Consider the following 6,000-nt stretch of genomic DNA (forward strand, 5'->3'; position numbering starts at 1 on the left):
AATGTTTTGTTATGATTTGTGTCTGGATGTCCCCCAAAAGCTTCATGCAGTTATGGGGAGCATGTTTTTCAGAAGTGGTCCAATTTAGAGTTTGTAATTGGTGGTGTGAGTGATACATCCACCTTAGGGAAGGTAGACTGCATACAATATAAGGGAGGCAAAGAGGCTTGCTCTCTCTTCCTCTCCTGTTGCTTTTGATGCCTTGTGCCACCATGAACTGTTGCCCCTCTGCCACTTCACCCTGCCTTACAACCAATGCATTGTGGACTGAAACTTCCATAAACTATGAGCTAAATAAATCTTTCCTCCTTTAACTTTGAGTGTCATGTATTTTGTCTCAGAAAAAAGGAGAAAAGTTACCAAAGAGAACCACTAAAAAAAGACTCTGTAGTATTTAAGCAGTATTCATTACCTTAATCTCCTTTAAAGAACTAACTTGTTTTATTGATTTTCCTAAATTCCAAATTTTATATGAATAGAGATACTTACTATATGTAACTTTTTTTAGGGGATGCCTAGCATTTCAATGTTTGTTCATGTGGTAATATAGATGTATCAATGTTTCCTTCTCTGATGACCAAATTATATTTTATTAGATTCACCATATTTTATTTATCTACTCACTTATCTATTGTATATACCAGTTGTTTTTTATTTTTTGACAATTAAAAATCATTCTATAAAATAGAGCTAATGAATTCAGTTATAACCACAAATGTTATTGTCTCAGTTCTCCAATCAATACAAATAGACTGAAACAACTGATCAAAAATCAAGCTTCAACTATACATCACATACAAGAAACACATTTCACTAAAAAAGAAATTCATAGATTAAAAGACAAAAAATTAAAAACAATACTCCATGCAACAAGAACTCAGAGGAAGAGACTGCTACTCAAAGGTTTCATTCAGGTTCAGTTGGCTTCTGCAATTTGAACTATTTCATGATTCTACCTCTTCATCTTAGTGAGGATGATAAGTTGCTGTGTACTTAGTCCAACCCATTTTTGTTCATTTGTGGTTTTTTGGCACTGGTCTATATTGTTTTTTATGACACTTAGGCAAATTAATTTTGATATACCAGGAAGAGCAACTAGTTAAAATAAGTATGCTTCCCAGATAAATTGGTACAGCCTGCAATAATAGTAGTGTTAAACACAGTCTAGAAAATGACAAATTGATGTAATTATTACTTTAACTTAGATTTATCATTGTATAACAAACTCTAGAAAATTATAAGCAGTAAATAAGCCCTCAAAATGGAAATTTTACACTCAGTGGAGAAAATTTAGATGGCCTTAGTAGGGACAAATAAATAGATGAAACAGAAGAGATTAGAAGCAATGCTGGAGCACAAAGATGGATCTTGCAAACTTTGGGACTCTGATGCAGAATATAGGGGGTAAGAGAAAAAGAAGAAATAAGAACAAGATCAGAATAGAACAACAAAAACAAAAACCTAGAAGCCATGCTCACATGCATACATAAAGAAGAACAAACAATGAGGAAAAAACAAGAAAACAGAAAGAAAAACCAAGATGGAAATAAAATATAGGCAATTTTAAAAGTTTAAAAAAATAAAAGAAAAAAATCCACTCTGAAGCTCATCTTTGCTGCCAATCGATGTGGGCAGAGTCCAGAACCACGTTGATGGCAGGATAGACAATAATTCCAGTAAGTCTGCATCCTTATTTTCTCTGCTGGTCCCTGGCTATGAGGCTGGAATAAGATGTGCTCAGCATGGAGTAGTCTCCATATCTCCTGCAGTCTTAATTGGGCACTACTAGGTGGAACCTGCAGTCACTTGGGGTCCTGGGCTCTATTGGCCTCTCTCCAAAGTGGTTCCCAGCCCTTTGCCCTTTTTTGTGGGAAGTCTCCTGGGCCAACTTATACTAGTACTAACTATTCCCTTTTGGTGACCACCAGACTGCTCTACTTGTGTGCTTTTCCACAGAGGCCCTTGGGATCTTCAGTCTACATGGTCACCAATATTCACAGAGTGACTGCAGTTTCTAACGACCATTCCCTTTCAGTGATTGTCGACATGGGAGGAAAAAGCTGCTTGCCTCCTCCTTCTGCCTTGAAGTCCGTTGATTCACTGTACCCATGGGTTTTAGCCTTTTCTTCAGATACTTCTTGGGGCCTGGGTTCCCACTTCCCTCCATCTTGTTTTCCTTACCTAGCTATATTCCAGTATTGGGCCACTGATTCTCAGAAAGACATTCTCTGCTTCTTAGCACTCCAATATTTGTCACACATCTCTTCAATACTTGTCACAGCTCTCTTCTCTGCCATTATTATTGTAAACAGGTTTTTCATGCCATTTTTGTTGTCTTCTGATATTTCACTTGTTTTAATTAATCATAGATCAGTCTTATTTTCACCATCCAGCAGCTCTTAGACCCATTTTTCATGTTATCTTATGATTTTTAGGATGTCTGTGGATAGCTTGTATTTGAAAATATTCCTATTTGCCATTGCTTATTTTTTAAAATTCTGCCCCCATATTTGGTCACTTATGCTACCCATAATTCAATATAAATTTAGACTCCTGGGTTTCAAATTAAAATCTTTTCATGGTTTCTAATTCTTTGCTAAACTGTTTATTCATATTTTATAACATTTTGTTTAGCTCAGCTAGCTTTGTACTAGTGTCCTCTGAAAACTTTCTGATCATTTTTATCACTTCCTTTATCTTAGTTATATCTTCTATATTTCCTCAGAGCTCCTTTTTCATCTTTTAATCTCCTCTTAAATCCTCTAATCATTTGGATGGATGGCTTTTGCTATTGTCTGTGTCAAGCTCCATGGATTCCTTTTTTGGGAGTTGGGAATTTTGGGAGACATTTTCTTGCTTGTATTCTCATGGTGCTATTGCCTTTTGTTTGCTTGCTTTTTTGTTGTCACTGTTTTTATTTTGTGCTGAGATTTATAGACATTTATAGCAGAAAAGCTTATTTAATTAGTATGTCACTTTCTTTAGTTAATTTTCTTTTCAGTGATATATTTTAGGCATGGCAAACTATGAGGAGGATGCAAACCAATTGACCCAAAACACAGTTCTCTGTGAATGGCTCTCAGTATTGTTAATGTTATACAGGTAGTCTGGATATCAGCATATAGTTATAACCCATGAATAGCTATAATCTTTCAGCCTTAGCAAGATCAAACAAATCTGCTACAGTAATATCATCCAAGATAAATTTGATATTAACGTTCCATAAGAACCAATAATATATCACTTTAACCATCGATAAGAAATTCATAATTACTGTAAGAACACTAAAATACTCCATACATTAACATATAGTTAACATTTAATAAATGTTATAGTTATATCTTCATTAATGGTAGAAAACTATTCAGCAGCAATTTTATAGAGTTAACTAATAACCCAGTGATTAATAGAATTTATATACTGTTAAACATAAAGAGGCTTTAGAATGGAAGAATACAAGAAGAAAAATTTGGAAACTTAAATTATAGGATATGAGAAGTGAGGAAAGAAGTTAGACAAATCTTGTTTTGCTTAACAAAAACACAAAATAGAAGATAAAAGATTTAAAAGGCAGAAAAAATTATATAAAGAATTAAAATTAAAAAATTAAAAGGAAAAAATGGAGAGAAGAAAGGAAAATAAGTGAAAAAGAAAAAAAATTATTTTAAAAACCCTAAGGATAAAAAGGTACAGGACAATATAACAATAGAGGTCAAAGCATGACTGTTTCAGCAACCTAGTACTTCACCACCAAATAACCCGACTTAATAGTAGTTACCATAGTGTCTGTCTTTTTCCTTGAAATATTTGGATAAAACTTCATATACTATAGCTTCAAATATTTCCATATCAAGAAGCCCAGAATAAAGCCTTTCTAATTAATGAGTGAAAACTTTATAAGGCTTCAAGGCCACATAATGGGGAATCATGATTACTGTCGGTGTCGCTCCCGGCTGGCTGGAAGAACACACGACAGATTCTGACGGTGTGCAACCTTGTCTTTATTTGTCTCCTCGTGGGCCGCGCGAGGCCTCTGCTCTGCCACCAGTCCTTTCTCACCGGTGGACTTCCTCTATCTCCTTCTCTAGCAGTGTGGGTCACACACATATATACGGACTCATTGTCCAATAGGGCAACAGCAGGCAATGTGAGCTGATTGGTCATCGTCATTGGTTGCTGGGTAGACCAGTCTATTGCGCGGGCTGTTTATGTCGCCAGGGCAATCAGGGGGCAGGAAGCAGGCGCCATCTTGGCTCACTCGATGGGAGGGGTAATTTAGCTCAGGCTTCGCTCTTTCCTACAGGCCTCAGCGGCTCCCAACAGATTACCACATATTTTTATATATTTGAATCATTACTTACATTAGAAAAAATATTCGGTATTCACACATGCGAGATTGATTTATTTCACTTATGAGTATGGTCTCAAGCTGCGCTCATTTATTGATAAATATCTCAATGTGATCCTTCTTTATGTCTATACTTGGTTTTGACTGACAGCTTTGTTTTGCCATGTTTGACTTTATTCTCCCCCCCCCAAAAAAGTAATAAGAACTAAGGAGTAATAAAATCCAAAATGTGTAAATTTCGTTGTAAAAAAGAGAGGGGAAAAAAAAGAGTTCTAACGGATAAAACAGCAAGTGTGTTTAGGGGTGTTAAATAGCTGACTATATTAATGTTTTTGGATCATTGAACACAGCTGTTTGCAGTCTCCCTGTTTGAATGTCCACTTTGTATTCTTTGATACTGTGATTTGAGCAACTATTTTCAAGATGATAATATGTAATTTATTAACAGGTGATTTCTTACTGTTATGTTTTTTTTTTTTTTTTGTAGTTCTGTATTACGTGTACCCTTACACCGCTTTGTTTTGTTTTGTGTTTTTCTCTTTTTCCTCTTAAATAAAAATTTAAAAAAAAGGTACAGGAAAATGCCCCAAACTCAGTGAAAAAGAAAGAAGGAAAAATAAAGAGTACAAAAAATTTCTCTGTGTTTTTGAAAGAGTGTTGTTTTTCAACATCTTCAATTTTGGGGTTCAGTAAATGTCAGTTTTCTCTACCTAGCCTTAAGGACTGTGGATTTTCTTTTTTTTCCAAATCCACTTTATTCATAGATAAAAAGAAAGAAAAAAAAAAAGGAGAAGAAGAACATAACTACAACAAAAATTTAAAATATATCAATCTGGGAACTGCACATTGTTATCACAAAATAATTCACCCAGATCACAAGAAGGACTGTGGATTCTCAAGGTGCCCCCTCATCCAAATATAGATTGGTTTATATAGATTGTTATACTATCCAAGTCAAAATATGTCTCAACTCACACCAGTAGATAGGGAAGGCAGTCAGACACCAGATCCATGATAAATGCAGGCAGCAGGGTATGAGTGTGAATTCTCAATGCTGACACTTTCAAATCCCGAATAATTGAAGCCAAGCACAGCCTCTGGCTATGGAGGAATGAGGTCTGTACCCTCCCTGGCCCAAGCTCAAACCCCTCACATAATTTCTTTCCAGCCCACTCTCTAACTGTGGCTGTATCCCATGGATTTCTCACTCAGTCAATGAGAGTATAACATTGGGAAGCCTGAAGTGAATCCTCCCTGCAGCTGTTCTGAGTGTCATATTCAGTCAACATTTTTACAGAATAGAGCCTGACCCTACACTTTCAAGGAATATAGCAGATGCCTGCACTGTGAATCCTCTTCAGCTGCTGACTGTAGAAGGACTCCTGCAGCAGCAGAATTCAGTGCCATATCTCCAGATCCCAATATCGCTCATTTCTCCTTAAAGTTGCCTGGAGTCCTCAGGAAATATCTTGTTTTGGCATTGTCAGCCTCGGGAAAAAGTTCAGGCTGTTTTATTTCCTTTTCTGCATTGTGATCTGCCTCTTCAACTTCTCTGCAGCTTTTAATATGCTTTCCAGTTCCTTACTGATTTCTAGGGATCTACTTCTCTCCTTTTCCTTCCTCAAATTGTTATTTTCCAGTGTCTGGATTCT

The sequence above is a fragment of the Cavia porcellus genome, unplaced genomic scaffold, assembly GCF_034190915.1.
Source record: "Cavia porcellus strain 051 isolate PalLab524CR breed Dunkin Hartley unplaced genomic scaffold, mCavPor4.1 scaffold_3, whole genome shotgun sequence".
In the NCBI taxonomy this organism is placed as follows: domain Eukaryota; kingdom Metazoa; phylum Chordata; class Mammalia; order Rodentia; family Caviidae; genus Cavia; species Cavia porcellus.